At 48.3% G+C, this 23,944-nt stretch overlaps 65 non-coding genes across 65 annotated transcripts; all 65 read left to right on the top strand.

The window, feature by feature from the left end:
- The first annotated feature begins 154 nt into the window (after positions 1-154).
- On the top strand, positions 155-243 carry trnay-gua (transfer RNA tyrosine (anticodon GUA)). The gene is given in 2 exon segments: positions 155-191; positions 208-243. It is a non-coding gene; the product is annotated as a tRNA-Tyr (tRNA).
- Positions 244-837: 594 nt separating this feature from the next.
- Positions 838-909, top strand: trnah-gug (transfer RNA histidin (anticodon GUG)). Its single transcript has one exon. It is a non-coding gene; the product is annotated as a tRNA-His (tRNA).
- A 299-nt stretch (positions 910-1,208) lies between these two features.
- On the top strand, positions 1,209-1,297 carry trnay-gua (transfer RNA tyrosine (anticodon GUA)). The gene is given in 2 exon segments: positions 1,209-1,245; positions 1,262-1,297. It is a non-coding gene; the product is annotated as a tRNA-Tyr (tRNA).
- A 140-nt stretch (positions 1,298-1,437) lies between these two features.
- On the top strand, positions 1,438-1,510 carry trnar-acg (transfer RNA arginine (anticodon ACG)). The gene has a single exon. It is a non-coding gene; the product is annotated as a tRNA-Arg (tRNA).
- Positions 1,511-1,891: 381 nt separating this feature from the next.
- On the top strand, positions 1,892-1,963 carry trnah-gug (transfer RNA histidin (anticodon GUG)). The gene has a single exon. It is a non-coding gene; the product is annotated as a tRNA-His (tRNA).
- Positions 1,964-2,262: 299 nt separating this feature from the next.
- On the top strand, positions 2,263-2,351 carry trnay-gua (transfer RNA tyrosine (anticodon GUA)). Its single transcript is given in 2 exon segments — positions 2,263-2,299; positions 2,316-2,351. It is a non-coding gene; the product is annotated as a tRNA-Tyr (tRNA).
- A 140-nt stretch (positions 2,352-2,491) lies between these two features.
- trnar-acg (transfer RNA arginine (anticodon ACG)) lies at positions 2,492-2,564 on the top strand. Its single transcript has one exon. It is a non-coding gene; the product is annotated as a tRNA-Arg (tRNA).
- Positions 2,565-2,945: 381 nt separating this feature from the next.
- trnah-gug (transfer RNA histidin (anticodon GUG)) lies at positions 2,946-3,017 on the top strand. The gene has a single exon. It is a non-coding gene; the product is annotated as a tRNA-His (tRNA).
- Positions 3,018-3,316: 299 nt separating this feature from the next.
- Positions 3,317-3,405, top strand: trnay-gua (transfer RNA tyrosine (anticodon GUA)). Its single transcript is given in 2 exon segments — positions 3,317-3,353; positions 3,370-3,405. It is a non-coding gene; the product is annotated as a tRNA-Tyr (tRNA).
- A 594-nt stretch (positions 3,406-3,999) lies between these two features.
- On the top strand, positions 4,000-4,071 carry trnah-gug (transfer RNA histidin (anticodon GUG)). Its single transcript has one exon. It is a non-coding gene; the product is annotated as a tRNA-His (tRNA).
- Positions 4,072-4,370: 299 nt separating this feature from the next.
- On the top strand, positions 4,371-4,459 carry trnay-gua (transfer RNA tyrosine (anticodon GUA)). Its single transcript is given in 2 exon segments — positions 4,371-4,407; positions 4,424-4,459. It is a non-coding gene; the product is annotated as a tRNA-Tyr (tRNA).
- A 140-nt stretch (positions 4,460-4,599) lies between these two features.
- trnar-acg (transfer RNA arginine (anticodon ACG)) lies at positions 4,600-4,672 on the top strand. The gene has a single exon. It is a non-coding gene; the product is annotated as a tRNA-Arg (tRNA).
- A 752-nt stretch (positions 4,673-5,424) lies between these two features.
- Positions 5,425-5,513, top strand: trnay-aua (transfer RNA tyrosine (anticodon AUA)). Its single transcript is given in 2 exon segments — positions 5,425-5,461; positions 5,478-5,513. It is a non-coding gene; the product is annotated as a tRNA-Tyr (tRNA).
- Positions 5,514-5,653: 140 nt separating this feature from the next.
- trnar-acg (transfer RNA arginine (anticodon ACG)) lies at positions 5,654-5,726 on the top strand. The gene has a single exon. It is a non-coding gene; the product is annotated as a tRNA-Arg (tRNA).
- Positions 5,727-6,107: 381 nt separating this feature from the next.
- Positions 6,108-6,179, top strand: trnah-gug (transfer RNA histidin (anticodon GUG)). Its single transcript has one exon. It is a non-coding gene; the product is annotated as a tRNA-His (tRNA).
- A 299-nt stretch (positions 6,180-6,478) lies between these two features.
- On the top strand, positions 6,479-6,567 carry trnay-gua (transfer RNA tyrosine (anticodon GUA)). The gene is given in 2 exon segments: positions 6,479-6,515; positions 6,532-6,567. It is a non-coding gene; the product is annotated as a tRNA-Tyr (tRNA).
- Positions 6,568-6,707: 140 nt separating this feature from the next.
- On the top strand, positions 6,708-6,780 carry trnar-acg (transfer RNA arginine (anticodon ACG)). Its single transcript has one exon. It is a non-coding gene; the product is annotated as a tRNA-Arg (tRNA).
- A 381-nt stretch (positions 6,781-7,161) lies between these two features.
- Positions 7,162-7,233, top strand: trnah-gug (transfer RNA histidin (anticodon GUG)). The gene has a single exon. It is a non-coding gene; the product is annotated as a tRNA-His (tRNA).
- Positions 7,234-7,532: 299 nt separating this feature from the next.
- Positions 7,533-7,621, top strand: trnay-gua (transfer RNA tyrosine (anticodon GUA)). Its single transcript is given in 2 exon segments — positions 7,533-7,569; positions 7,586-7,621. It is a non-coding gene; the product is annotated as a tRNA-Tyr (tRNA).
- Positions 7,622-7,761: 140 nt separating this feature from the next.
- On the top strand, positions 7,762-7,834 carry trnar-acg (transfer RNA arginine (anticodon ACG)). Its single transcript has one exon. It is a non-coding gene; the product is annotated as a tRNA-Arg (tRNA).
- Positions 7,835-8,215: 381 nt separating this feature from the next.
- On the top strand, positions 8,216-8,287 carry trnah-gug (transfer RNA histidin (anticodon GUG)). The gene has a single exon. It is a non-coding gene; the product is annotated as a tRNA-His (tRNA).
- A 299-nt stretch (positions 8,288-8,586) lies between these two features.
- trnay-gua (transfer RNA tyrosine (anticodon GUA)) lies at positions 8,587-8,675 on the top strand. The gene is given in 2 exon segments: positions 8,587-8,623; positions 8,640-8,675. It is a non-coding gene; the product is annotated as a tRNA-Tyr (tRNA).
- Positions 8,676-8,815: 140 nt separating this feature from the next.
- trnar-acg (transfer RNA arginine (anticodon ACG)) lies at positions 8,816-8,888 on the top strand. The gene has a single exon. It is a non-coding gene; the product is annotated as a tRNA-Arg (tRNA).
- Positions 8,889-9,269: 381 nt separating this feature from the next.
- On the top strand, positions 9,270-9,341 carry trnah-gug (transfer RNA histidin (anticodon GUG)). Its single transcript has one exon. It is a non-coding gene; the product is annotated as a tRNA-His (tRNA).
- Positions 9,342-9,640: 299 nt separating this feature from the next.
- Positions 9,641-9,729, top strand: trnay-gua (transfer RNA tyrosine (anticodon GUA)). The gene is given in 2 exon segments: positions 9,641-9,677; positions 9,694-9,729. It is a non-coding gene; the product is annotated as a tRNA-Tyr (tRNA).
- Positions 9,730-9,869: 140 nt separating this feature from the next.
- On the top strand, positions 9,870-9,942 carry trnar-acg (transfer RNA arginine (anticodon ACG)). Its single transcript has one exon. It is a non-coding gene; the product is annotated as a tRNA-Arg (tRNA).
- A 381-nt stretch (positions 9,943-10,323) lies between these two features.
- trnah-gug (transfer RNA histidin (anticodon GUG)) lies at positions 10,324-10,395 on the top strand. The gene has a single exon. It is a non-coding gene; the product is annotated as a tRNA-His (tRNA).
- Positions 10,396-10,694: 299 nt separating this feature from the next.
- trnay-gua (transfer RNA tyrosine (anticodon GUA)) lies at positions 10,695-10,783 on the top strand. The gene is given in 2 exon segments: positions 10,695-10,731; positions 10,748-10,783. It is a non-coding gene; the product is annotated as a tRNA-Tyr (tRNA).
- Positions 10,784-10,923: 140 nt separating this feature from the next.
- Positions 10,924-10,996, top strand: trnar-acg (transfer RNA arginine (anticodon ACG)). The gene has a single exon. It is a non-coding gene; the product is annotated as a tRNA-Arg (tRNA).
- Positions 10,997-11,377: 381 nt separating this feature from the next.
- On the top strand, positions 11,378-11,449 carry trnah-gug (transfer RNA histidin (anticodon GUG)). The gene has a single exon. It is a non-coding gene; the product is annotated as a tRNA-His (tRNA).
- A 299-nt stretch (positions 11,450-11,748) lies between these two features.
- On the top strand, positions 11,749-11,837 carry trnay-gua (transfer RNA tyrosine (anticodon GUA)). The gene is given in 2 exon segments: positions 11,749-11,785; positions 11,802-11,837. It is a non-coding gene; the product is annotated as a tRNA-Tyr (tRNA).
- Positions 11,838-11,977: 140 nt separating this feature from the next.
- trnar-acg (transfer RNA arginine (anticodon ACG)) lies at positions 11,978-12,050 on the top strand. The gene has a single exon. It is a non-coding gene; the product is annotated as a tRNA-Arg (tRNA).
- Positions 12,051-12,431: 381 nt separating this feature from the next.
- On the top strand, positions 12,432-12,503 carry trnah-gug (transfer RNA histidin (anticodon GUG)). The gene has a single exon. It is a non-coding gene; the product is annotated as a tRNA-His (tRNA).
- A 299-nt stretch (positions 12,504-12,802) lies between these two features.
- trnay-gua (transfer RNA tyrosine (anticodon GUA)) lies at positions 12,803-12,891 on the top strand. The gene is given in 2 exon segments: positions 12,803-12,839; positions 12,856-12,891. It is a non-coding gene; the product is annotated as a tRNA-Tyr (tRNA).
- A 140-nt stretch (positions 12,892-13,031) lies between these two features.
- trnar-acg (transfer RNA arginine (anticodon ACG)) lies at positions 13,032-13,104 on the top strand. Its single transcript has one exon. It is a non-coding gene; the product is annotated as a tRNA-Arg (tRNA).
- Positions 13,105-13,485: 381 nt separating this feature from the next.
- Positions 13,486-13,557, top strand: trnah-gug (transfer RNA histidin (anticodon GUG)). Its single transcript has one exon. It is a non-coding gene; the product is annotated as a tRNA-His (tRNA).
- Positions 13,558-13,856: 299 nt separating this feature from the next.
- Positions 13,857-13,945, top strand: trnay-gua (transfer RNA tyrosine (anticodon GUA)). Its single transcript is given in 2 exon segments — positions 13,857-13,893; positions 13,910-13,945. It is a non-coding gene; the product is annotated as a tRNA-Tyr (tRNA).
- Positions 13,946-14,085: 140 nt separating this feature from the next.
- Positions 14,086-14,158, top strand: trnar-acg (transfer RNA arginine (anticodon ACG)). Its single transcript has one exon. It is a non-coding gene; the product is annotated as a tRNA-Arg (tRNA).
- A 381-nt stretch (positions 14,159-14,539) lies between these two features.
- Positions 14,540-14,611, top strand: trnah-gug (transfer RNA histidin (anticodon GUG)). Its single transcript has one exon. It is a non-coding gene; the product is annotated as a tRNA-His (tRNA).
- A 299-nt stretch (positions 14,612-14,910) lies between these two features.
- Positions 14,911-14,999, top strand: trnay-gua (transfer RNA tyrosine (anticodon GUA)). The gene is given in 2 exon segments: positions 14,911-14,947; positions 14,964-14,999. It is a non-coding gene; the product is annotated as a tRNA-Tyr (tRNA).
- A 138-nt stretch (positions 15,000-15,137) lies between these two features.
- On the top strand, positions 15,138-15,210 carry trnar-acg (transfer RNA arginine (anticodon ACG)). The gene has a single exon. It is a non-coding gene; the product is annotated as a tRNA-Arg (tRNA).
- A 381-nt stretch (positions 15,211-15,591) lies between these two features.
- On the top strand, positions 15,592-15,663 carry trnah-gug (transfer RNA histidin (anticodon GUG)). Its single transcript has one exon. It is a non-coding gene; the product is annotated as a tRNA-His (tRNA).
- Positions 15,664-15,962: 299 nt separating this feature from the next.
- trnay-gua (transfer RNA tyrosine (anticodon GUA)) lies at positions 15,963-16,051 on the top strand. The gene is given in 2 exon segments: positions 15,963-15,999; positions 16,016-16,051. It is a non-coding gene; the product is annotated as a tRNA-Tyr (tRNA).
- A 140-nt stretch (positions 16,052-16,191) lies between these two features.
- On the top strand, positions 16,192-16,264 carry trnar-acg (transfer RNA arginine (anticodon ACG)). The gene has a single exon. It is a non-coding gene; the product is annotated as a tRNA-Arg (tRNA).
- Positions 16,265-16,645: 381 nt separating this feature from the next.
- Positions 16,646-16,717, top strand: trnah-gug (transfer RNA histidin (anticodon GUG)). Its single transcript has one exon. It is a non-coding gene; the product is annotated as a tRNA-His (tRNA).
- A 299-nt stretch (positions 16,718-17,016) lies between these two features.
- Positions 17,017-17,105, top strand: trnay-gua (transfer RNA tyrosine (anticodon GUA)). Its single transcript is given in 2 exon segments — positions 17,017-17,053; positions 17,070-17,105. It is a non-coding gene; the product is annotated as a tRNA-Tyr (tRNA).
- A 140-nt stretch (positions 17,106-17,245) lies between these two features.
- Positions 17,246-17,318, top strand: trnar-acg (transfer RNA arginine (anticodon ACG)). The gene has a single exon. It is a non-coding gene; the product is annotated as a tRNA-Arg (tRNA).
- A 381-nt stretch (positions 17,319-17,699) lies between these two features.
- On the top strand, positions 17,700-17,771 carry trnah-gug (transfer RNA histidin (anticodon GUG)). Its single transcript has one exon. It is a non-coding gene; the product is annotated as a tRNA-His (tRNA).
- Positions 17,772-18,070: 299 nt separating this feature from the next.
- trnay-gua (transfer RNA tyrosine (anticodon GUA)) lies at positions 18,071-18,159 on the top strand. Its single transcript is given in 2 exon segments — positions 18,071-18,107; positions 18,124-18,159. It is a non-coding gene; the product is annotated as a tRNA-Tyr (tRNA).
- Positions 18,160-18,299: 140 nt separating this feature from the next.
- trnar-acg (transfer RNA arginine (anticodon ACG)) lies at positions 18,300-18,372 on the top strand. Its single transcript has one exon. It is a non-coding gene; the product is annotated as a tRNA-Arg (tRNA).
- Positions 18,373-18,753: 381 nt separating this feature from the next.
- trnah-gug (transfer RNA histidin (anticodon GUG)) lies at positions 18,754-18,825 on the top strand. Its single transcript has one exon. It is a non-coding gene; the product is annotated as a tRNA-His (tRNA).
- A 299-nt stretch (positions 18,826-19,124) lies between these two features.
- trnay-gua (transfer RNA tyrosine (anticodon GUA)) lies at positions 19,125-19,213 on the top strand. Its single transcript is given in 2 exon segments — positions 19,125-19,161; positions 19,178-19,213. It is a non-coding gene; the product is annotated as a tRNA-Tyr (tRNA).
- A 140-nt stretch (positions 19,214-19,353) lies between these two features.
- trnar-acg (transfer RNA arginine (anticodon ACG)) lies at positions 19,354-19,426 on the top strand. The gene has a single exon. It is a non-coding gene; the product is annotated as a tRNA-Arg (tRNA).
- Positions 19,427-19,807: 381 nt separating this feature from the next.
- On the top strand, positions 19,808-19,879 carry trnah-gug (transfer RNA histidin (anticodon GUG)). The gene has a single exon. It is a non-coding gene; the product is annotated as a tRNA-His (tRNA).
- Positions 19,880-20,178: 299 nt separating this feature from the next.
- Positions 20,179-20,267, top strand: trnay-gua (transfer RNA tyrosine (anticodon GUA)). The gene is given in 2 exon segments: positions 20,179-20,215; positions 20,232-20,267. It is a non-coding gene; the product is annotated as a tRNA-Tyr (tRNA).
- Positions 20,268-20,407: 140 nt separating this feature from the next.
- Positions 20,408-20,480, top strand: trnar-acg (transfer RNA arginine (anticodon ACG)). The gene has a single exon. It is a non-coding gene; the product is annotated as a tRNA-Arg (tRNA).
- Positions 20,481-20,861: 381 nt separating this feature from the next.
- On the top strand, positions 20,862-20,933 carry trnah-gug (transfer RNA histidin (anticodon GUG)). The gene has a single exon. It is a non-coding gene; the product is annotated as a tRNA-His (tRNA).
- Positions 20,934-21,232: 299 nt separating this feature from the next.
- On the top strand, positions 21,233-21,321 carry trnay-gua (transfer RNA tyrosine (anticodon GUA)). The gene is given in 2 exon segments: positions 21,233-21,269; positions 21,286-21,321. It is a non-coding gene; the product is annotated as a tRNA-Tyr (tRNA).
- Positions 21,322-21,461: 140 nt separating this feature from the next.
- Positions 21,462-21,534, top strand: trnar-acg (transfer RNA arginine (anticodon ACG)). Its single transcript has one exon. It is a non-coding gene; the product is annotated as a tRNA-Arg (tRNA).
- A 381-nt stretch (positions 21,535-21,915) lies between these two features.
- On the top strand, positions 21,916-21,987 carry trnah-gug (transfer RNA histidin (anticodon GUG)). The gene has a single exon. It is a non-coding gene; the product is annotated as a tRNA-His (tRNA).
- A 299-nt stretch (positions 21,988-22,286) lies between these two features.
- trnay-gua (transfer RNA tyrosine (anticodon GUA)) lies at positions 22,287-22,375 on the top strand. The gene is given in 2 exon segments: positions 22,287-22,323; positions 22,340-22,375. It is a non-coding gene; the product is annotated as a tRNA-Tyr (tRNA).
- Positions 22,376-22,515: 140 nt separating this feature from the next.
- On the top strand, positions 22,516-22,588 carry trnar-acg (transfer RNA arginine (anticodon ACG)). Its single transcript has one exon. It is a non-coding gene; the product is annotated as a tRNA-Arg (tRNA).
- Positions 22,589-22,969: 381 nt separating this feature from the next.
- trnah-gug (transfer RNA histidin (anticodon GUG)) lies at positions 22,970-23,041 on the top strand. Its single transcript has one exon. It is a non-coding gene; the product is annotated as a tRNA-His (tRNA).
- A 299-nt stretch (positions 23,042-23,340) lies between these two features.
- Positions 23,341-23,429, top strand: trnay-gua (transfer RNA tyrosine (anticodon GUA)). The gene is given in 2 exon segments: positions 23,341-23,377; positions 23,394-23,429. It is a non-coding gene; the product is annotated as a tRNA-Tyr (tRNA).
- Positions 23,430-23,569: 140 nt separating this feature from the next.
- trnar-acg (transfer RNA arginine (anticodon ACG)) lies at positions 23,570-23,642 on the top strand. The gene has a single exon. It is a non-coding gene; the product is annotated as a tRNA-Arg (tRNA).
- The last annotated feature ends 302 nt before the right edge of the window (positions 23,643-23,944 follow it).

Below are 23,944 nucleotides of genomic sequence, written 5' to 3'. Positions count from 1 at the left end.
CGGCCCGGACACTTAGCCGAGGACAATGCACTCTGCCAGTGGTAAGGAGCCGGCAAAATAAGGGAGACAATAATTCATTTAAAATGTTTCCTTTTCCCAGTTTTAGGCTTTGGTAGAAGAATACACAAGTCATGGAGCTGTCAACATGCATCCTCCTTCGATAGCTCAGTTGGTAGAGCGGAGGACTGTAGAACCAGTAAAACAGGTATCCTTAGGTCGCTGGTTCAACTCCGGCTCGAAGGACTGCCATTGTTTTTCATCTGCCCAGAGCGGGACTCTATTTCATCACTGTACTCGGCTATGGCTTTGGCCACTGCCATCTACTGTGGATGGGACATCTGAGTCGTTGCATCACGTGTGTTTCCACACGTGACCATCAAAGAGGGCTAATGGCGCAATGGATAACGCGTCTGAGTACGGATCAGAAGATTCTAGGTTCAACTCCTGGCTAGCTCAAAAAATCCTAGTCTTTAATATTCTCCCAGTCACGACCATGGTAGTGTACATGTTTCTTCTTCTCTGTCATTTATTTATTTACTTGCTGTTTTCATTTGCCTCTGTGTACGCCCGGAAATGTACACTTCAAAGGTGCCGCAGGATAGGCCGTCTTCCGTAATGTTTCCAAAGCTGCCCCCGGCTCATGCTTATGTTTGTCTTTCATGGGACCTCTTTTATTCATTCTCTTCCTTCCTCATATCTCATTCGAGGCAAATGCCCTTACCTGACGACAGGGGCGGCACACCTCCGCACACTCTTCTTCCAACCTCACACCGTGTTCACTGACATAACTGCAGAGACCGAGCACATATCTAAAGCTGGTGACATGTGCCCTTTCAAGCTGTGATCGTATAGTGGTGAGTACTCTGCGTTGTGGCCGCAGCAACCCCGGTTCGAATCCGGGTCACAGCAACACTGTGGCAGCCAGAGTGCTTCGAAGATTTTTGGAAAAAGAAAGAAAAGGTGCCACGGCCACAACAAAATCCACTAGGGTGTTTGGATCACAATTTCACACCATTCACACTTCAATTGATTGGGGTGGGGAGGGGGCGTGCTACGGCCCGGACACTTAGCCGAGGACAATGCACTCTGCCAGTGGTAAGGAGCCGGCAAAATAAGGGAGACAATAATTCATTTAAAATGTTTCCTTTTCCCAGTTTTAGGCTTTGGTAGAAGAATACACAAGTCATGGAGCTGTCAACATGCATCCTCCTTCGATAGCTCAGTTGGTAGAGCGGAGGACTGTAGAACCAGTAAAACAGGTATCCTTAGGTCGCTGGTTCAACTCCGGCTCGAAGGACTGCCATTGTTTTTCATCTGCCCAGAGCGGGACTCTATTTCATCACTGTACTCGGCTATGGCTTTGGCCACTGCCATCTACTGTGGATGGGACATCTGAGTCGTTGCATCACGTGTGTTTCCACACGTCACCATCAAAGAGGGCTAGTGGCGCAATGGATAACGCGTCTGAGTACGGATCAGAAGATTCTAGGTTCAACTCCTGGCTAGCTCAAAAAATCCTAGTCTTTAATATTCTCCCAGTCACAACCTTGGTAGTGTACATGTTTCTTCTTCTCTGTCATTTATTTATTTACTTGCTGTTTTCATTTGCCTCTGTGTACGCCCGGAAATGTACACTTCAAAGGTGCCGCAGGATAGGCCGTCTTCCGTAATGTTTCCAAAGCTGCCCCCGGCTCATGCTTATGTTTGTCTTTCATGGGACCTCTTTTATTCATTCTCTTCCTTCCTCATATCTCATTCGAGGCAAATGCCCTTACCTGACGACAGGGGCGGCACACCTCCGCACACTCTTCTTCCAACCTCACACCGTGTTCACTGACATAACTGCAGAGACCGAGCACATATCTAAAGCTGGGTACATGTGCCCTTTCAAGCTGTGATCGTATAGTGGTGAGTACTCTGCGTTGTGGCCGCAGCAACCCCGGTTCGAATCCGGGTCACAGCAACACTGTGGCAGCCAGAGTGCTTCGAAGATTTTTGGAAAAAGAAAGAAAAGGTGCCACGGCCACAACAAAATCCACTAGGGTGTTTGGATCACAATTTCACACCATTCACACTTCAATTGATTGGGGTGGGGAGGGGGCGTGCTACGGCCCGGACACTTAGCCGAGGACAATGCACTCTGCCAGTGGTAAGGAGCCGGCAAAATAAGGGAGACAATAATTCATTTAAAATGTTTCCTTTTCCCAGTTTTAGGCTTTGGTAGAAGAATACACAAGTCATGGAGCTGTCAACATGCATCCTCCTTCGATAGCTCAGTTGGTAGAGCGGAGGACTGTAGAACCAGTAAAACAGGTATCCTTAGGTCGCTGATTCAACTCCGGCTCGAAGGACTGCCATTGTTTTTCATCTGCCCAGAGCGGGACTCTATTTCATCACTGTACTCGGCTATGGCTTTGGCCACTGCCATCTACTGTGGATGGGACATCTGAGTCGTTGCATCACGTGTGTTTCCACACGTGACCATCAAAGAGGGCTAGTGGCGCAATGGATAACGCGTCTGAGTACGGATCAGAAGATTCTAGGTTCAACTCCTGGCTAGCTCAAAAAATCCTAGTCTTTAATATTCTCCCAGTCACAACCATGGTAGTGTACATGTTTCTTCTTCTCTGTCATTTATTTATTTACTTGCTGTTTTCATTTGCCTCTGTGTACGCCCGGAAATGTACACTTCAAAGGTGCCGCATGATAGGCCGTCTTCCGTAATGTTTCCAAAGCTGCCCCCGGCTCATGCTTATGTTTGTCTTTCATGGGACCTCTTTTATTCATTCTCTTCCTTCCTCATATCTCATTCGAGGCAAATGCCCTTACCTGACGACAGGGGCGGCACACCTCCGCACACTCTTCTTCCAACCTCACAGGGTGTTCACTGACATAACTGCAGAGACCGAGCACATATCTAAAGCTGGGTACATGTGCCCTTTCAAGCTGTGATCGTATAGTGGTGAGTACTCTGCGTTGTGGCCGCAGCAACCCCGGTTCGAATCCGGGTCACAGCAACACTGTGGCAGCCAGAGTGCTTCGAAGATTTTTGGAAAAAGAAAGAAAAGGTGCCACGGCCACAACAAAATCCACTAGGGTGTTTGGATCACAATTTCACACCATTCACACTTCAATTGATTGGGGTGGGGAGGGGGCGTGCTACGGCCCGGACACTTAGCCGAGGACAATGCACTCTGCCAGTGGTAAGGAGCCGGCAAAATAAGGGAGACAATAATTCATTTAAAATGTTTCCTTTTCCCAGTTTTAGGCTTTGGTAGAAGAATACACAAGTCATGGAGCTGTCAACATGCATCCTCCTTCGATAGCTCAGTTGGTAGAGCGGAGGACTGTAGAACCAGTAAAACAGGTATCCTTAGGTCGCTGGTTCAACTCAGGCTCGAAGGACTGCCATTGTTTTTCATCTGCCCAGAGCGGGACTCTATTTCATCACTGTACTCGGCTATGGCTTTGGCCACTGCCATCTACTGTGGATGGGACATCTGAGTCGTTGCATCACGTGTGTTTCCACACGTGACCATCAAAGAGGGCTAGTGGAGCAATGGATAACGCGTCTGAGTACGGATCAGAAGATTCTAGGTTCAACTCCTGGCTAGCTCAAAAAATCCTAGTCTTTAATATTCTCCCAGTCACAACCTTGGTAGTGTACATGTTTCTTCTTCTCTGTCATTTATTTATTTACTTGCTGTTTTCATTTGCCTCTGTGTACGCCCGGAAATGTACACTTCAAAGGTGCCGCAGGATAGGCCGTCTTCCGTAATGTTTCCAAAGCTGCCCCCGGCTCATGCTTATGTTTGTCTTTCATGGGACCTCTTTTATTCATTCTCTTCCTTCCTCATATCTCATTCGAGGCAAATGCCCTTACCTGACGACAGGGGCGGCACACCTCCGCACACTCGTCTTCCAACCTCACACCGTGTTCACTGACATAACTGCAGAGACCGAGCACATATCTAAAGCTGGGCACATGTGCCCTTTCAAGCTGTGGTCGTATAGTGGTGAGTACTCTGCGTTGTGGCCGCAGCAACCCCGGTTCGAATCCGGGTCACAGCAACACTGTGGCAGCCAGAGTGCTTCGAAGATTTTTGGAAAAAGAAAGAAAAGGTGCCACGGCCACAACAAAATCCACTAGGGTGTTTGGATCACAATTTCACACCATTCACACCTCAATTGATTGGGGTGGGGAGGGGGCGTGCTACGGCCCGGACACTTAGCCGAGGACAATGCACTCTGCCAGTGGTAAGGGGCCGGCAAAATAAGGGAGACAATAATTCATTTAAAATGTTTCCTTTTCCCAATTTTAGGCTTTGGTAGAAGAATAGACAAGTCATGGAGCTGTCAACATGCATCCTCCTTCGATAGCTCAGTTGGTAGAGCGGAGGACTGTAGAACCAGTAAAACAGGTATCCTTAGGTCGCTGGTTCAACTCCGGCTCGAAGGACTGCCATTGTTTTTCATCTGCCCAGAGCGGGACTCTATTTCATCACTGTACTCGGCTATGGCTTTGGCCACTGCCATCTACTGTGGATGGGACATCTGAGTCGTTGCATCACGTGTGTTTCCACACGTGACCATCAAAGAGGGCTAGTGGCGCAATGGATAACGCGTCTGAGTACGGATCAGAAGATTCTAGGTTCAACTCCTGGCTAGCTCAAAAAATCCTAGTCTTTAATATTCTCCCAGTCACAACCTTGGTAGTGTACATGTTTCTTCTTCTCTGTCATTTATTTATTTACTTGCTGTTTTCATTTGCCTCTGTGTACGCCCGGAAATGTACACTTCAAAGGTGCCGCAGGATAGGCCGTCTTCCGTAATGTTTCCAAAGCTGCCCCCGGCTCATGCTTATGTTTGTCTTTCATGGGACCTCTTTTATTCATTCTCTTCCTTCCTCATATCTCATTCGAGGCAAATGCCCTTACCTGACGACAGGGGCGGCACACCTCCGCACACTCTTCTTCCAACCTCACACCGTGTTCACTGACATAACTGCAGAGACCGAGCACATATCTAAAGCTGGGTACATGTGCCCTTTCAAGCTGTGATCGTATAGTGGTGAGTACTCTGCGTTGTGGCCGCCGCAACCCCGGTTCGAATCCGGGTCACAGCAACACTGTGGCAGCCAGAGTGCTTCGAAGATTTGTGGAAAAAGAAAGAAAAGGTGCCACGGCCACAACAAAATCCACTAGGGTGTTTGGATCACAATTTCACACCATTCACACTTCAATTGATTGGGGTGGGGAGGGGGCGTGCTACGGCCCGGACACTTAGCCGAGGACAATGCACTCTGCCAGTGGTAAGGAGCCGGCAAAATAAGGGAGACAATAATTCATTTAAAATGTTTCCTTTTCCCAGTTTTAGGCTTTGGTAGAAGAATACACAAGTCATGGAGCTGTCAACATGCATCCTCCTTCGATAGCTCAGTTGGTAGAGCGGAGGACTATAGAACCAGTAAAACAGGTATCCTTAGGTCGCTGGTTCGACTCCGGCTCGAAGGACTGCCATTGTTTTTCATCTGCCCAGAGCGGGACTCTATTTCATCACTGTACTCGGCTATGGCTTTGGCCACTGCCATCTACTGTGGATGGGACATCTGAGTCGTTGCATCACGTGTGTTTCCACACGTCACCATCAAAGAGGGCTAGTGGCGCAATGGATAACGCGTCTGAGTACGGATCAGAAGATTCTAGGTTCAACTCCTGGCTAGCTCAAAAAATCCTAGTCTTTAATATTCTCCCAGTAACAACCTTGGTAGTGTACATGTTTCTTCTTCTCTGTCATTTATTTATTTACTTGCTGTTTTCATTTGCCTCTGTGTACGCCCGGAAATGTACACTTCAAAGGTGCCGCAGGATAGGCCGTCTTCCGTAATGTTTCCAAAGCTGCCCCCGGCTCATGCTTATTTTTGTCTTTCATGGGACCTCTTTTATTCATTCTCTTCCTTCCTCATATCTCATTCGAGGCAAATGCCCTTACCTGACGACAGGGGCGGCACACCTCCGCACACTCTTCTTCCAACCTCACACCGTGTTCACTGACATAACTGCAGAGACCGAGCACATATCTAAAGCTGGGTACATGTGCCCTTTCAAGCTGTGATCGTATAGTGGTGAGTACTCTGCGTTGTGGCCGCAGCAACCCCGGTTCGAATCCGGGTCACAGCAACACTGTGGCAGCCAGAGTGCTTCGAAGATTTTTGGAAAAAGAAAGAAAAGGTGCCACGGCCACAACAAAATCCACTAGGGTGTTTGGATCACAATTTCACACCATTCACACTTCAATTGATTGGGGTGGGGAGGGGGCGTGCTACGGCCCGGACACTTAGCCGAGGACAATGCACTCTGCCAGTGGTAAGGAGCCGGCAAAATAAGGGAGACAATAATTCATTTAAAATGTTTCCTTTTCCCAGTTTTAGGCTTTGGTAGAAGAATACACAAGTCATGGAGCTGTCAACATGCATCCTCCTTCGATAGCTCAGTTGGTAGAGCGGAGGACTGTAGAACCAGTAAAACAGGTATCCTTAGGTCGCTGGTTCGACTCCGGCTCGAAGGACTGCCATTGTTTTTCATCTGCCCAGAGCGGGACTCTATTTCATCACTGTACTCGGCTATGGCTTTGGCCACTGCCATCTACTGTGGATGGGACATCTGAGTCGTTGCATCACGTGTGTTTCCACACGTCACCATCAAAGAGGGCTAGTGGCGCAATGGATAACGCGTCTGAGTACGGATCAGAAGATTCTAGGTTCAACTCCTGGCTAGCTCAAAAAATCCTAGTCTTTAATATTCTCCCAGTCACAACCTTGGTAGTGTACATGTTTCTTCTTCTCTGTCATTTATTTATTTACTTGCTGTTTTCATTTGCCTCTGTGTACGCCCGGAAATGTACACTTCAAAGGTGCCGCAGGATAGGCCGTCTTCCGTAATGTTTCCAAAGCTGCCCCCGGCTCATGCTTATGTTTGTCTTTCATGGGACCTCTTTTATTCATTCTCTTCCTTCCTCATATCTCATTCGAGGCAAATGCCCTTACCTGACGACAGGGGCGGCACACCTCCGCACACTCTTCTTTCAACCTCACACCGTGTTCACTGACATAACTGCAGAGACCGAGCACATATCTAAAGCTGGGTACATGTGCCCTTTCAAGCTGTGATCGTATAGTGGTGAGTACTCTGCGTTGTGGCCGCAGCAACCCCGGTTCGAATCCGGGTCACAGCAACACTGTGGCAGCCAGAGTGCTTCGAAGATTTTTGGAAAAAGAAAGAAAAGGTGCCACGGCCACAACAAAATCCACTAGGGTGTTTGGATCACAATTTCACACCATTCACACTTCAATTGATTGGGGTGGGGAGGGGGCGTGCTACGGCCCGGACACTTAGCCGAGGACAATGCACTCTGCCAGTGGTAAGGAGCCGGCAAAATAAGGGAGACAATAATTCATTTAAAATGTTTCCTTTTCCCAGTTTTAGGCTTTGGTAGAAGAATACACAAGTCATGGAGCTGTCAACATGCATCCTCCTTCGATAGCTCAGTTGGTAGAGCGGAGGACTGTAGAACCAGTAAAACAGGTATCCTTAGGTCGCTGGTTCAACTCCGGCTCGAAGGACTGCCATTGTTTTTCATCTGCCCAGAGCGGGACTCTATTTCATCACTGTACTCGGCTATGGCTTTGGCCACTGCCATCTACTGTGGATGGGACATCTGAGTCGTTGCATCACGTGTGTTTCCACACGTGACCATCAAAGAGGGCTAGTGGCGCAATGGATAACGCGTCTGAGTACGGATCAGAAGATTCTAGGTTCAACTCCTGGCTAGCTCAAAAAATCCTAGTCTTTTATATTCTCCCAGTCACAACCATGGTAGTGTACATGTTTCTTCTTCTCTGTCATTTATTTATTTACTTGCTGTTTTCATTTGCCTCTGTGTACGCCCGGAAATGTACACTTCAAAGGTGCCGCAGGATAGGCCGTCTTCCGTAATGTTTCCAAAGCTGCCCCCGGCTCATGCTTATGTTTGTCTTTCATGGGACCTCTTTTATTCATTCTCTTCCTTCCTCATATCTCATTCGAGGCAAATGCCCTTACCTGACGACAGGGGCGGCACACCTCCGCACACTCTTCTTCCAACCTCACACCGTGTTCACTGACATAACTGCAGAGACCGAGCACATATCTAAAGCTGGGTACATGTGCCCTTTCAAGCTGTGATCGTATAGTGGTGAGTACTCTGCGTTGTGGCCGCAGCAACCCCGGTTCGAATCCGGGTCACAGCAACACTGTGGCAGCCAGAGTGCTTCGAAGATTTTTGGAAAAAGAAAGAAAAGGTGCCACGGCCACAACAAAATCCACTAGGGTGTTTGGATCACAATTTCACACCATTCACACTTCAATTGATTGGGGTGGGGAGGGGGCGTGCTACGGCCCGGACACTTAGCCGAGGACAATGCACTCTGCCAGTGGTAAGGAGCCGGCAAAATAAGGGAGACAATAATTCATTTAAAATGTTTCCTTTTCCCAGTTTTAGGCTTTGGTAGAAGAATACACAAGTCATGGAGCTGTCAACATGCATCCTCCTTCGATAGCTCAGTTGGTAGAGCGGAGGACTGTAGAACCAGTAAAACAGGTATCCTTAGGTCGCTGGTTCAACTCCGGCTCGAAGGACTGCCATTGTTTTTCATCTGCCCAGAGCGGGACTCTATTTCATCACTGTACTCGGCTATGGCTTTGGCCACTGCCATCTACTGTGGATGGGACATCTGAGTCGTTGCATCACGTGTGTTTCCACACGTGACCATCAAAGAGGGCTAGTGGCGCAATGGATAACGCGTCTGAGTACGGATCAGAAGATTCTAGGTTCAACTCCTGGCTAGCTCAAAAAATCCTAGTCTTTAATATTCTCCCAGTCACAACCATGGTAGTGTACATGTTTCTTCTTCTCTGTCATTTATTTATTTACTTGCTGTTTTCATTTGCCTCTGTGTACGCCCGGAAATGTACACTTCAAAGGTGCCGCAGGATAGGCCGTCTTCCGTAATGTTTCCAAAGCTGCCCCCGGCTCATGCTTATGTTTGTCTTTCATGGGACCTCTTTTATTCATTCTCTTCCTTCCTCATATCTCATTCGAGGCAAATGCCCTTACCTGACGACAGGGGCGACACACCTCCGCACACTCTTCTTCCAACCTCACAGGGTGTTCACTGACATAACTGCAGAGACCGAGCACATATCTAAAGCTGGGTACATGTGCCCTTTCAAGCTGTGATCGTATAGTGGTGAGTACTCTGCGTTGTGGCCGCAGCAACCCCGGTTCGAATCCGGGTCACAGCAACACTGTGGCAGCCAGAGTGCTTCGAAGATTTTTGGAAAAAGAAAGAAAAGGTGCCACGGCCACAACAAAATCCACTAGGGTGTTTGGATCACAATTTCACACCATTCACACTTCAATTGATTGGGGTGGGGAGGGGGCGTGCTACGGCCCGGACACTTAGCCGAGGACAATGCACTCTGCCAGTGGTAAGGAGCCGGCAAAATAAGGGAGACAATAATTCATTTAAAATGTTTCCTTTTCCCAGTTTTAGGCTTTGGTAGAAGAATACACAAGTCATGGAGCTGTCAACATGCATCCTCCTTCGATAGCTCAGTTGGTAGAGCGGAGGACTGTAGAACCAGTAAAACAGGTATCCTTAGGTCGCTGGTTCAACTCCGGCTCGAAGGACTGCCATTGTTTTTCATCTGCCCAGAGCGGGACTCTATTTCATCACTGTACTCGGCTATGGCTTTGGCCACTGCCATCTACTGTGGATGGGACATCTGAGTCGTTGCATCACGTGTGTTTCCACACGTGACCATCAAAGAGGGCTAGTGGCGCAATGGATAACGCGTCTGAGTACGGATCAGAAGATTCTAGGTTCAACTCCTGGCTAGCTCAAAAAATCCTAGTCTTTAATATTCTCCCAGTCACAACCATGGTAGTGTACATGTTTCTTCTTCTCTGTCATTTATTTATTTACTTGCTGTTTTCATTTGCCTCTGTGTACGCCCGGAAATGTACACTTCAAAGGTGCCGCAGGATAGGCCGTCTTCCGTAATGTTTCCAAAGCTGCCCCCGGCTCATGCTTATGTTTGTCTTTCATGGGACCTCTTTTATTCATTCTCTTCCTTCCTCATATCTCATTCGAGGCAAATGCCCTTACCTGACGACAGGGGCGGCACACCTCCGCACACTCTTCTTCCAACCTCACACCGTGTTCACTGACATAACTGCAGAGACCGAGCACATATCTAAAGCTGGGTACATGTGCCCTTTCAAGCTGTGATCGTATAGTGGTGAGTACTCTGCGTTGTGGCCGCAGCAACCCCGGTTCGAATCCGGGTCACAGCAACACTGTGGCAGCCAGAGTGCTTCGAAGATTTTTGGAAAAAGAAAGAAAAGGTGCCACGGCCACAACAAAATCCACTAGGGTGTTTGGATCACAATTTCACACCATTCACACTTCAATTGATTGGGGTGGGGAGGGGGCGTGCTACGGCCCGGACACTTAGCCGAGGACAATGCACTCTGCCAGTGGTAAGGAGCCGGCAAAATAAGGGAGACAATAATCCATTTAAAATGTTTCCTTTTCCCAGTTTTAGGCTTTGGTAGAAGAATACACAAGTCATGGAGCTGTCAACATGCATCCTCCTTCGATAGCTCAGTTGGTAGAGCGGAGGACTGTAGAACCAGTAAAACAGGTATCCTTAGGTCGCTGGTTCAACTCCGGCTCGAAGGACTGCCATTGTTTTTCATCTGCCCAGAGCGGGACTCTATTTCATCACTGTACTCGGCTATGGCTTTGGCCACTGCCATCTACTGTGGATGGGACATCTGAGTCGTTGCATCACGTGTGTTTCCACACGTGACCATCAAAGAGGGCTAGTGGCGCAATGGATAACGCGTCTGAGTACGGATCAGAAGATTCTAGGTTCAACTCCTGGCTAGCTCAAAAAATCCTAGTCTTTAATATTCTCCCAGTCACAACCATGGTAGTGTACATGTTTCTTCTTCTCTGTCATTTATTTATTTACTTGCTGTTTTCATTTGCCTCTGTGTACGCCCGGAAATGTACACTTCAAAGGTGCCGCAGGATAGGCCGTCTTCCGTAATGTTTCCAAAGCTGCCCCCGGCTCATGCTTATGTTTGTCTTTCATGGGACCTCTTTTATTCATTCTCTTCCTTCCTCATATCTCATTCGAGGCAAATGCCCTTACCTGACGACAGGGGCGACACACCTCCGCACACTCTTCTTCCAACCTCACAGGGTGTTCACTGACATAACTGCAGAGACCGAGCACATATCTAAAGCTGGGTACATGTGCCCTTTCAAGCTGTGATCGTATAGTGGTGAGTACTCTGCGTTGTGGCCGCAGCAACCCCGGTTCGAATCCGGGTCACAGCAACACTGTGGCAGCCAGAGTGCTTCGAAGATTTTTGGAAAAAGAAAGAAAAGGTGCCACGGCCACAACAAAATCCACTAGGGTGTTTGGATCACAATTTCACACCATTCACACTTCAATTGATTGGGGTGGGGAGGGGGCGTGCTACGGCCCGGACACTTAGCCGAGGACAATGCACTCTGCCAGTGGTAAGGAGCCGGCAAAATAAGGGAGACAATAATTCATTTAAAATGTTTCCTTTTCCCAGTTTTAGGCTTTGGTAGAAGAATACACAAGTCATGGAGCTGTCAACATGCATCCTCCTTCGATAGCTCAGTTGGTAGAGCGGAGGACTGTAGAACCAGTAAAACAGGTATCCTTAGGTCGCTGGTTCAACTCCGGCTCGAAGGACTGCCATTGTTTTTCATCTGCCCAGAGCGGGACTCTATTTCATCACTGTACTCGGCTATGGCTTTGGCCACTGCCATCTACTGTGGATGGGACATCTGAGTCGTTGCATCACGTGTGTTTCCACACGTGACCATCAAAGAGGGCTAGTGGCGCAATGGATAACGCGTCTGAGTACGGATCAGAAGATTCTAGGTTCAACTCCTGGCTAGCTCAAAAAATCCTAGTCTTTAATATTCTCCCAGTCACAACCATGGTAGTGTACATGTTTCTTCTTCTCTGTCATTTATTTATTTACTTGCTGTTTTCATTTGCCTCTGTGTACGCCCGGAAATGTACACTTCAAAGGTGCCGCAGGATAGGCCGTCTTCCGTAATGTTTCCAAAGCTGCCCCCGGCTCATGCTTATGTTTGTCTTTCATGGGACCTCTTTTATTCATTCTCTTCCTTCCTCATATCTCATTCGAGGCAAATGCCCTTACCTGACGACAGGGGCGACACACCTCCGCACACTCTTCTTCCAACCTCACAGGGTGTTCACTGACATAACTGCAGAGACCGAGCACATATCTAAAGCTGGGTACATGTGCCCTTTCAAGCTGTGATCGTATAGTGGTGAGTACTCTGCGTTGTGGCCGCAGCAACCCCGGTTCGAATCCGGGTCACAGCAACACTGTGGCAGCCAGAGTGCTTCGAAGATTTTTGGAAAAAGAAAGAAAAGGTGCCACGGCCACAACAAAATCCACTAGGGTGTTTGGATCACAATTTCACACCATTCACACTTCAATTGATTGGGGTGGGGAGGGGGCGTGCTACGGCCCGGACACTTAGCCGAGGACAATGCACTCTGCCAGTGGTAAGGAGCCGGCAAAATAAGGGAGACAATAATTCATTTAAAATGTTTCCTTTTCCCAGTTTTAGGCTTTGGTAGAAGAATACACAAGTCATGGAGCTGTCAACATGCATCCTCCTTCGATAGCTCAGTTGGTAGAGCGGAGGACTGTAGAACCAGTAAAACAGGTATCCTTAGGTCGCTGGTTCAACTCCGGCTCGAAGGACTGCCATTGTTTTTCATCTGCCCAGAGCGGGACTCTATTTCATCACTGTACTCGGCTATGGCTTTGGCCACTGCCATCTACTGTGGATGGGACATCTGAGTCGTTGCATCACGTGTGTTTCCACACGTGACCATCAAAGAGGGCTAGTGGCGCAATGGATAACGCGTCTGAGTACGGATCAGAAGATTCTAGGTTCAACTCCTGGCTAGCTCAAAAAATCCTAGTCTTTAATATTCTCCCAGTCACAACCATGGTAGTGTACATGTTTCTTCTTCTCTGTCATTTATTTATTTACTTGCTGTTTTCATTTGCCTCTGTGTACGCCCGGAAATGTACACTTCAAAGGTGCCGCAGGATAGGCCGTCTTCCGTAATGTTTCCAAAGCTGCCCCCGGCTCATGCTTATGTTTGTCTTTCATGGGACCTCTTTTATTCATTCTCTTCCTTCCTCATATCTCATTCGAGGCAAATGCCCTTACCTGACGACAGGGGCGGCACACCTCCGCACACTCTTCTTCCAACCTCACACCGTGTTCACTGACATAACTGCAGAGACCGAGCACATATCTAAAGCTGGGTACATGTGCCCTTTCAAGCTGTGATCGTATAGTGGTGAGTACTCTGCGTTGTGGCCGCAGCAACCCCGGTTCGAATCCGGGTCACAGCAACACTGTGGCAGCCAGAGTGCTTCGAAGATTTTTGGAAAAAGAAAGAAAAGGTGCCACGGCCACAACAAAATCCACTAGGGTGTTTGGATCACAATTTCAAACCATTCACACTTCAATTGATTGGGGTGGGGAGGGGGCGTGCTACGGCCCGGACACTTAGCCGAGGACAATGCACTCTGCCAGTGGTAAGGAGCCGGCAAAATAAGGGAGACAATAATCCATTTAAAATGTTTCCTTTTCCCAGTTTTAGGCTTTGGTAGAAGAATACACAAGTCATGGAGCTGTCAACATGCATCCTCCTTCGATAGCTCAGTTGGTAGAGCGGAGGACTGTAGAACCAGTAAAACAGGTATCCTTAGGTCGCTGGTTCAACTCCGGCTCGAAGGACTGCCATTGTTTTTCATCTGCCCAGAGCGGGACTCTATTTCATCACTGTACTCGGCTATGGCTTTGGCCACTGCCATCTACTGTGGATGGGACATCTGAGTCGTTGCATCACGTGTGTTTCCACACGTGACCATCAAAGAGGGCTAGTGGCGCAATGGATAACGCGTCTGAGTACGGATCAGAAGATTCTAGGTTCAACTCCTGGCTAGCTCAAAAAATCCTAGTCTTTAATATTCTCCCAGTCACAACCATGGTAGTGTACATGTTTCTTCTTCTCTGTCATTTATTTATTTACTTGCTGTTTTCATTTGCCTCTGTGTACGCCCGGAAATGTACACTTCAAAGGTGCCGCAGGATAGGCCGTCTTCCGTAATGTTTCCAAAGCTGCCCCCGGCTCATGCTTATGTTTGTCTTTCATGGGACCTCTTTTATTCATTCTCTTCCTTCCTCATATCTCATTCGAGGCAAATGCCCTTACCTGACGACAGGGGCGACACACCTCCGCACACTCTTCTTCCAACCTCACAGGGTGTTCACTGACATAACTGCAGAGACCGAGCACATATCTAAAGCTGGGTACATGTGCCCTTTCAAGCTGTGATCGTATAGTGGTGAGTACTCTGCGTTGTGGCCGCAGCAACCCCGGTTCGAATCCGGGTCACAGCAACACTGTGGCAGCCAGAGTGCTTCGAAGATTTTTGGAAAAAGAAAGAAAAGGTGCCACGGCCACAACAAAATCCACTAGGGTGTTTGGATCACAATTTCACACCATTCACACTTCAATTGATTGGGGTGGGGAGGGGGCGTGCTACGGCCCGGACACTTAGCCGAGGACAATGCACTCTGCCAGTGGTAAGGAGCCGGCAAAATAAGGGAGACAATAATCCATTTAAAATGTTTCCTTTTCCCAGTTTTAGGCTTTGGTAGAAGAATACACAAGTCATGGAGCTGTCAACATGCATCCTCCTTCGATAGCTCAGTTGGTAGAGCGGAGGACTGTAGAACCAGTAAAACAGGTATCCTTAGGTCGCTGGTTCAACTCCGGCTCGAAGGACTGCCATTGTTTTTCATCTGCCCAGAGCGGGACTCTATTTCATCACTGTACTCGGCTATGGCTTTGGCCACTGCCATCTACTGTGGATGGGACATCTGAGTCGTTGCATCACGTGTTTCCACACGTGACCATCAAAGAGGGCTAGTGGCGCAATGGATAACGCGTCTGAGTACGGATCAGAAGATTCTAGGTTCAACTCCTGGCTAGCTCAAAAAATCCTAGTCTTTAATATTCTCCCAGTCACAACCATGGTAGTGTACATGTTTCTTCTTCTCTGTCATTTATTTATTTACTTGCTGTTTTCATTTGCCTCTGTGTACGCCCGGAAATGTACACTTCAAAGGTGCCGCAGGATAGGCCGTCTTCCGTAATGTTTCCAAAGCTGCCCCCGGCTCATGCTTATGTTTGTCTTTCATGGGACCTCTTTTATTCATTCTCTTCCTTCCTCATATCTCATTCGAGGCAAATGCCCTTACCTGACGACAGGGGCGGCACACCTCCGCACACCCTTCTTCCAACCTCACACCGTGTTCACTGACATAACTGCAGAGACCGAGCACATATCTAAAGCTGGGTACATGTGCCCTTTCAAGCTGTGATCGTATAGTGGTGAGTACTCTGCGTTGTGGCCGCAGCAACCCCGGTTCGAATCCGGGTCACAGCAACACTGTGGCAGCCAGAGTGCTTCGAAGATTTTTGGAAAAAGAAAGAAAAGGTGCCACGGCCACAACAAAATCCACTAGGGTGTTTGGATCACAATTTCACACCATTCACACTTCAATTGATTGGGGTGGGGAGGGGGCGTGCTACGGCCCGGACACTTAGCCGAGGACAATGCACTCTGCCAGTGGTAAGGAGCCGGCAAAATAAGGGAGACAATAATTCATTTAAAATGTTTCCTTTTCCCAGTTTTAGGCTTTGGTAGAAGAATACACAAGTCATGGAGCTGTCAACATGCATCCTCCTTCGATAGCTCAGTTGGTAGAGCGGAGGACTGTAGAACCAGTAAAACAGGTATCCTTAGGTCGCTGGTTCAACTCCGGCTCGAAGGACTGCCATTGTTTTTCATCTGCCCAGAGCGGGACTCTATTTCATCACTGTACTCGGCTATGGCTTTGGCCACTGCCATCTACTGTGGATGGGACATCTGAGTCGTTGCATCACGTGTGTTTCCACACGTGACCATCAAAGAGGGCTAGTGGCGCAATGGATAACGCGTCTGAGTACGGATCAGAAGATTCTAGGTTCAACTCCTGGCTAGCTCAAAAAATCCTAGTCTTTAATATTCTCCCAGTCACAACCATGGTAGTGTACATGTTTCTTCTTCTCTGTCATTTATTTATTTACTTGCTGTTTTCATTTGCCTCTGTGTACGCCCGGAAATGTACACTTCAAAGGTGCCGCAGGATAGGCCGTCTTCCGTAATGTTTCCAAAGCTGCCCCCGGCTCATGCTTATGTTTGTCTTTCATGGGACCTCTTTTATTCATTCTCTTCCTTCCTCATATCTCATTCGAGGCAAATGCCCTTACCTGACGACAGGGGCGGCACACCTCCGCACACCCTTCTTCCAACCTCACACCGTGTTCACTGACATAACTGCAGAGACCGAGCACATATCTAAAGCTGGGTACATGTGCCCTTTCAAGCTGTGATCGTATAGTGGTGAGTACTCTGCGTTGTGGCCGCAGCAACCCCGGTTCGAATCCGGGTCACAGCAACACTGTGGCAGCCAGAGTGCTTCGAAGATTTTTGGAAAAAGAAAGAAAAGGTGCCACGGCCACAACAAAATCCACTAGGGTGTTTGGATCACAATTTCACACCATTCACACTTCAATTGATTGGGGTGGGGAGGGGGCGTGCTACGGCCCGGACACTTAGCCGAGGACAATGCACTCTGCCAGTGGTAAGGAGCCGGCAAAATAAGGGAGACAATAATTCATTTAAAATGTTTCCTTTTCCCAGTTTTAGGCTTTGGTAGAAGAATACACAAGTCATGGAGCTGTCAACATGCATCCTCCTTCGATAGCTCAGTTGGTAGAGCGGAGGACTGTAGAACCAGTAAAACAGGTATCCTTAGGTCGCTGGTTCAACTCCGGCTCGAAGGACTGCCATTGTTTTTCATCTGCCCAGAGCGGGACTCTATTTCATCACTGTACTCGGCTATGGCTTTGGCCACTGCCATCTACTGTGGATGGGACATCTGAGTCGTTGCATCACGTGTGTTTCCACACGTGACCATCAAAGAGGGCTAGTGGCGCAATGGATAACGCGTCTGAGTACGGATCAGAAGATTCTAGGTTCAACTCCTGGCTAGCTCAAAAAATCCTAGTCTTTAATATTCTCCCAGTCACAACCATGGTAGTGTACATGTTTCTTCTTCTCTGTCATTTATTTATTTACTTGCTGTTTTCATTTGCCTCTGTGTACGCCCGGAAATGTACACTTCAAAGGTGCCGCAGGATAGGCCGTCTTCCGTAATGTTTCCAAAGCTGCCCCCGGCTCATGCTTATGTTTGTCTTTCATGGGACCTCTTTTATTCATTCTCTTCCTTCCTCATATCTCATTCGAGGCAAATGCCCTTACCTGACGACAGGGGCGGCACACCTCCGCACACCCTTCTTCCAACCTCACACCGTGTTCACTGACATAACTGCAGAGACCGAGCACATATCTAAAGCTGGGTACATGTGCCCTTTCAAGCTGTGATCGTATAGTGGTGAGTACTCTGCGTTGTGGCCGCAGCAACCCCGGTTCGAATCCGGGTCACAGCAACACTGTGGCAGCCAGAGTGCTTCGAAGATTTTTGGAAAAAGAAAGAAAAGGTGCCACGGCCACAACAAAATCCACTAGGGTGTTTGGATCACAATTTCACACCATTCACACTTCAATTGATTGGGGTGGGGAGGGGGCGTGCTACGGCCCGGACACTTAGCCGAGGACAATGCACTCTGCCAGTGGTAAGGAGCCGGCAAAATAAGGGAGACAATAATTCATTTAAAATGTTTCCTTTTCCCAGTTTTAGGCTTTGGTAGAAGAATACACAAGTCATGGAGCTGTCAACATGCATCCTCCTTCGATAGCTCAGTTGGTAGAGCGGAGGACTGTAGAACCAGTAAAACAGGTATCCTTAGGTCGCTGGTTCAACTCCGGCTCGAAGGACTGCCATTGTTTTTCATCTGCCCAGAGCGGGACTCTATTTCATCACTGTACTCGGCTATGGCTTTGGCCACTGCCATCTACTGTGGATGGGACATCTGAGTCGTTGCATCACGTGTGTTTCCACACGTGACCATCAAAGAGGGCTAGTGGCGCAATGGATAACGCGTCTGAGTACGGATCAGAAGATTCTAGGTTCAACTCCTGGCTAGCTCAAAAAATCCTAGTCTTTAATATTCTCCCAGTCACAACCATGGTAGTGTACATGTTTCTTCTTCTCTGTCATTTATTTATTTACTTGCTGTTTTCATTTGCCTCTGTGTACGCCCGGAAATGTACACTTCAAAGGTGCCGCAGGATAGGCCGTCTTCCGTAATGTTTCCAAAGCTGCCCCCGGCTCATGCTTATGTTTGTCTTTCATGGGACCTCTTTTATTCATTCTCTTCCTTCCTCATATCTCATTCGAGGCAAATGCCCTTACCTGACGACAGGGGCGGCACACCTCCGCACACTCTTCTTCCAACCTCACACCGTGTTCACTGACATAACTGCAGAGACCGAGCACATATCTAAAGCTGGGTACATGTGCCCTTTCAAGCTGTGATCGTATAGTGGTGAGTACTCTGCGTTGTGGCCGCAGCAACCCCGGTTCGAATCCGGGTCACAGCAACACTGTGGCAGCCAGAGTGCTTCGAAGATTTTTGGAAAAAGAAAGAAAAGGTGCCACGGCCACAACAAAATCCACTAGGGTGTTTGGATCACAATTTCACACCATTCACACTTCAATTGATTGGGGTGGGGAGGGGGCGTGCTACGGCCCGGACACTTAGCCGAGGACAATGCACTCTGCCAGTGGTAAGGAGCCGGCAAAATAAGGGAGACAATAATCCATTTAAAATGTTTCCTTTTCCCAGTTTTAGGCTTTGGTAGAAGAATACACAAGTCATGGAGCTGTCAACATGCATCCTCCTTCGATAGCTCAGTTGGTAGAGCGGAGGACTGTAGAACCAGTAAAACAGGTATCCTTAGGTCGCTGGTTCAACTCCGGCTCGAAGGACTGCCATTGTTTTTCATCTGCCCAGAGCGGGACTCTATTTCATCACTGTACTCGGCTATGGCTTTGGCCACTGCCATCTACTGTGGATGGGACATCTGAGTCGTTGCATCACGTGTGTTTCCACACGTGACCATCAAAGAGGGCTAGTGGCGCAATGGATAACGCGTCTGAGTACGGATCAGAAGATTCTAGGTTCAACTCCTGGCTAGCTCAAAAAATCCTAGTCTTTAATATTCTCCCAGTCACAACCATGGTAGTGTACATGTTTCTTCTTCTCTGTCATTTATTTATTTACTTGCTGTTTTCATTTGCCTCTGTGTACGCCCGGAAATGTACACTTCAAAGGTGCCGCAGGATAGGCCGTCTTCCGTAATGTTTCCAAAGCTGCCCCCGGCTCATGCTTATGTTTGTCTTTCATGGGACCTCTTTTATTCATTCTCTTCCTTCCTCATATCTCATTCGAGGCAAATGCCCTTACCTGACGACAGGGGCGGCACACCTCCGCACACCCTTCTTCCAACCTCACACCGTGTTCACTGACATAACTGCAGAGACCGAGCACATATCTAAAGCTGGGTACATGTGCCCTTTCAAGCTGTGATCGTATAGTGGTGAGTACTCTGCGTTGTGGCCGCAGCAACCCCGGTTCGAATCCGGGTCACAGCAACACTGTGGCAGCCAGAGTGCTTCGAAGATTTTTGGAAAAAGAAAGAAAAGGTGCCACGGCCACAACAAAATCCACTAGGGTGTTTGGATCACAATTTCACACCATTCACACTTCAATTGATTGGGGTGGGGAGGGGGCGTGCTACGGCCCGGACACTTAGCCGAGGACAATGCACTCTGCCAGTGGTAAGGAGCCGGCAAAATAAGGGAGACAATAATTCATTTAAAATGTTTCCTTTTCCCAGTTTTAGGCTTTGGTAGAAGAATACACAAGTCATGGAGCTGTCAACATGCATCCTCCTTCGATAGCTCAGTTGGTAGAGCGGAGGACTGTAGAACCAGTAAAACAGGTATCCTTAGGTCGCTGGTTCAACTCCGGCTCGAAGGACTGCCATTGTTTTTCATCTGCCCAGAGCGGGACTCTATTTCATCACTGTACTCGGCTATGGCTTTGGCCACTGCCATCTACTGTGGATGGGACATCTGAGTCGTTGCATCACGTGTGTTTCCACACGTGACCATCAAAGAGGGCTAGTGGCGCAATGGATAACGCGTCTGAGTACGGATCAGAAGATTCTAGGTTCAACTCCTGGCTAGCTCAAAAAATCCTAGTCTTTAATATTCTCCCAGTCACAACCATGGTAGTGTACATGTTTCTTCTTCTCTGTCATTTATTTATTTACTTGCTGTTTTCATTTGCCTCTGTGTACGCCCGGAAATGTACACTTCAAAGGTGCCGCAGGATAGGCCGTCTTCCGTAATGTTTCCAAAGCTGCCCCCGGCTCATGCTTATGTTTGTCTTTCATGGGACCTCTTTTATTCATTCTCTTCCTTCCTCATATCTCATTCGAGGCAAATGCCCTTACCTGACGACAGGGGCGGCACACCTCCGCACACCCTTCTTCCAACCTCACACCGTGTTCACTGACATAACTGCAGAGACCGAGCACATATCTAAAGCTGGGTACATGTGCCCTTTCAAGCTGTGATCGTATAGTGGTGAGTACTCTGCGTTGTGGCCGCAGCAACCCCGGTTCGAATCCGGGTCACAGCAACACTGTGGCAGCCAGAGTGCTTCGAAGATTTTTGGAAAAAGAAAGAAAAGGTGCCACGGCCACAACAAAATCCACTAGGGTGTTTGGATCACAATTTCACACCATTCACACTTCAATTGATTGGGGTGGGGAGGGGGCGTGCTACGGCCCGGACACTTAGCCGAGGACAATGCACTCTGCCAGTGGTAAGGAGCCGGCAAAATAAGGGAGACAATAATTCATTTAAAATGTTTCCTTTTCCCAGTTTTAGGCTTTGGTAGAAGAATACACAAGTCATGGAGCTGTCAACATGCATCCTCCTTCGATAGCTCAGTTGGTAGAGCGGAGGACTGTAGAACCAGTAAAACAGGTATCCTTAGGTCGCTGGTTCAACTCCGGCTCGAAGGACTGCCATTGTTTTTCATCTGCCCAGAGCGGGACTCTATTTCATCACTGTACTCGGCTATGGCTTTGGCCACTGCCATCTACTGTGGATGGGACATCTGAGTCGTTGCATCACGTGTGTTTCCACACGTGACCATCAAAGAGGGCTAGTGGCGCAATGGATAACGCGTCTGAGTACGGATCAGAAGATTCTAGGTTCAACTCCTGGCTAGCTCAAAAAATCCTAGTCTTTAATATTCTCCCAGTCACAACCATGGTAGTGTACATGTTTCTTCTTCTCTGTCATTTATTTATTTACTTGCTGTTTTCATTTGCCTCTGTGTACGCCCGGAAATGTACACTTCAAAGGTGCCGCAGGATAGGCCGTCTTCCGTAATGTTTCCAAAGCTGCCCCCGGCTCATGCTTATGTTTGTCTTTCATGGGACCTCTTTTATTCATTCTCTTCCTTCCTCATATCTCATTCGAGGCAAATGCCCTTACCTGACGACAGGGGCGGCACACCTCCGCACACCCTTCTTCCAACCTCACACCGTGTTCACTGACATAACTGCAGAGACCGAGCACATATCTAAAGCTGGGTACATGTGCCCTTTCAAGCTGTGATCGTATAGTGGTGAGTACTCTGCGTTGTGGCCGCAGCAACCCCGGTTCGAATCCGGGTCACAGCAACACTGTGGCAGCCAGAGTGCTTCGAAGATTTTTGGAAAAAGAAAGAAAAGGTGCCACGGCCACAACAAAATCCACTAGGGTGTTTGGATCACAATTTCACACCATTCACACTTCAATTGATTGGGGTGGGGAGGGGGCGTGCTACGGCCCGGACACTTAGCCGAGGACAATGCACTCTGCCAGTGGTAAGGAGCCGGCAAAATAAGGGAGACAATAATTCATTTAAAATGTTTCCTTTTCCCAGTTTTAGGCTTTGGTAGAAGAATACACAAGTCATGGAGCTGTCAACATGCATCCTCCTTCGATAGCTCAGTTGGTAGAGCGGAGGACTGTAGAACCAGTAAAACAGGTATCCTTAGGTCGCTGGTTCAACTCCGGCTCGAAGGACTGCCATTGTTTTTCATCTGCCCAGAGCGGGACTCTATTTCATCACTGTACTCGGCTATGGCTTTGGCCACTGCCATCTACTGTGGATGGGACATCTGAGTCGTTGCATCACGTGTGTTTCCACACGTGACCATCAAAGAGGGCTAGTGGCGCAATGGATAACGCGTCTGAGTACGGATCAGAAGATTCTAGGTTCAACTCCTGGCTAGCTCAAAAAATCCTAGTCTTTAATATTCTCCCAGTCACAACCATGGTAGTGTACATGTTTCTTCTTCTCTGTCATTTATTTATTTACTTGCTGTTTTCATTTGCCTCTGTGTACGCCCGGAAATGTACACTTCAAAGGTGCCGCAGGATAGGCCGTCTTCCGTAATGTTTCCAAAGCTGCCCCCGGCTCATGCTTATGTTTGTCTTTCATGGGACCTCTTTTATTCATTCTCTTCCTTCCTCATATCTCATTCGAGGCAAATGCCCTTACCTGACGACAGGGGCGGCACACCTCCGCACACTCTTCTTCCAACCTCACACCGTGTTCACTGACATAACTGCAGAGACCGAGCACATATCTAAAGCTGGGTACATGTGCCCTTTCAAGCTGTGATCGTATAGTGGTGAGTACTCTGCGTTGTGGCCGCAGCAACCCCGGTTCGAATCCGGGTCACAGCAACACTGTGGCAGCCAGAGTGCTTCGAAGATTTTTGGAAAAAGAAAGAAAAGGTGCCACGGCCACAACAAAATCCACTAGGGTGTTTGGATCACAATTTCACACCATTCACACTTCAATTGATTGGGGTGGGGAGGGGGCGTGCTACGGCCCGGACACTTAGCCGAGGACAATGCACTCTGCCAGTGGTAAGGAGCCGGCAAAATAAGGGAGACAATAATCCATTTAAAATGTTTCCTTTTCCCAGTTTTAGGCTTTGGTAGAAGAATACACAAGTCATGGAGCTGTCAACATGCATCCTCCTTCGATAGCTCAGTTGGTAGAGCGGAGGACTGTAGAACCAGTAAAACAGGTATCCTTAGGTCGCTGGTTCAACTCCGGCTCGAAGGACTGCCATTGTTTTTCATCTGCCCAGAGCGGGACTCTATTTCATCACTGTACTCGGCTATGGCTTTGGCCACTGCCATCTACTGTGGATGGGACATCTGAGTCGTTGCATCACGTGTGTTTCCACACGTGACCATCAAAGAGGGCTAGTGGCGCAATGGATAACGCGTCTGAGTACGGATCAGAAGATTCTAGGTTCAACTCCTGGCTAGCTCAAAAAATCCTAGTCTTTAATATTCTCCCAGTCACAACCATGGTAGTGTACATGTTTCTTCTTCTCTGTCATTTATTTATTTACTTGCTGTTTTCATTTGCCTCTGTGTACGCCCGGAAATGTACACTTCAAAGGTGCCGCAGGATAGGCCGTCTTCCGTAATGTTTCCAAAGCTGCCCCCGGCTCATGCTTATGTTTGTCTTTCATGGGACCTCTTTTATTCATTCTCTTCCTTCCTCATATCTCATTCGAGGCAAATGCCCTTACCTGACGACAGGGGCGACACACCTCCGCACACTCTTCT

Source organism: Cololabis saira, unplaced genomic scaffold, assembly GCF_033807715.1.
Source record: "Cololabis saira isolate AMF1-May2022 unplaced genomic scaffold, fColSai1.1 scf270, whole genome shotgun sequence".
NCBI lineage: Eukaryota > Metazoa > Chordata > Actinopteri > Beloniformes > Belonidae > Cololabis > Cololabis saira.
This window is presented reverse-complemented; position numbering and strand designations above follow the sequence as displayed.